General features: G+C 49.0%; 1 pseudogene; it reads left to right on the top strand.

Annotated features, from left to right (window-relative positions):
* On the top strand, positions 1-118 carry LOC134967201 (5S ribosomal RNA; annotated as a pseudogene).
* Positions 119-396: the final 278 nt, after the last annotated feature.

Raw genomic sequence — 396 nt, 5'->3', positions numbered from 1 at the left:
GTCTGCGGCTACACCACACTGGATATGCCCAATCTCAATAGATTTTGGAAGCTAAGCAGTGTTCGGCCTGGTTAGTTCTTGGAGGGGGACCACCTTGAAATACCAGGTGCTGTAGGTTCTTTAGGCTTAGGTACCGGAAGCCAGGATTCAGCGCCTGCAAGGAAGTAAGAATCCCATGTAGCTCATATGGACACTAAAGTTCTAGGGCAGAGGTTCTCAAACTCGGTCCTCGGGGGCCCACACAGTGCATGTTTTGCAGGTCTCACAGAATCGCAAGTGAAATAATTAGCTCCACCTGTGGACCTTTTAAAATGTGTCGGAGTAATTAATACCTGCAAAACATGCACTGTGTGGGCTCCCGAGGACCGAGTTTGAAAACCTCTGTTCTAGGGCATC

The sequence above is a fragment of the Pseudophryne corroboree genome, chromosome 10 (assembly GCF_028390025.1).
Source record: "Pseudophryne corroboree isolate aPseCor3 chromosome 10, aPseCor3.hap2, whole genome shotgun sequence".
Taxonomy (NCBI): Eukaryota; Metazoa; Chordata; class Amphibia; order Anura; family Myobatrachidae; genus Pseudophryne; species Pseudophryne corroboree.
The sequence above is the reverse complement of the archived record's forward strand: the minus strand, read 5'-3'. Positions and strand labels throughout refer to the sequence as shown.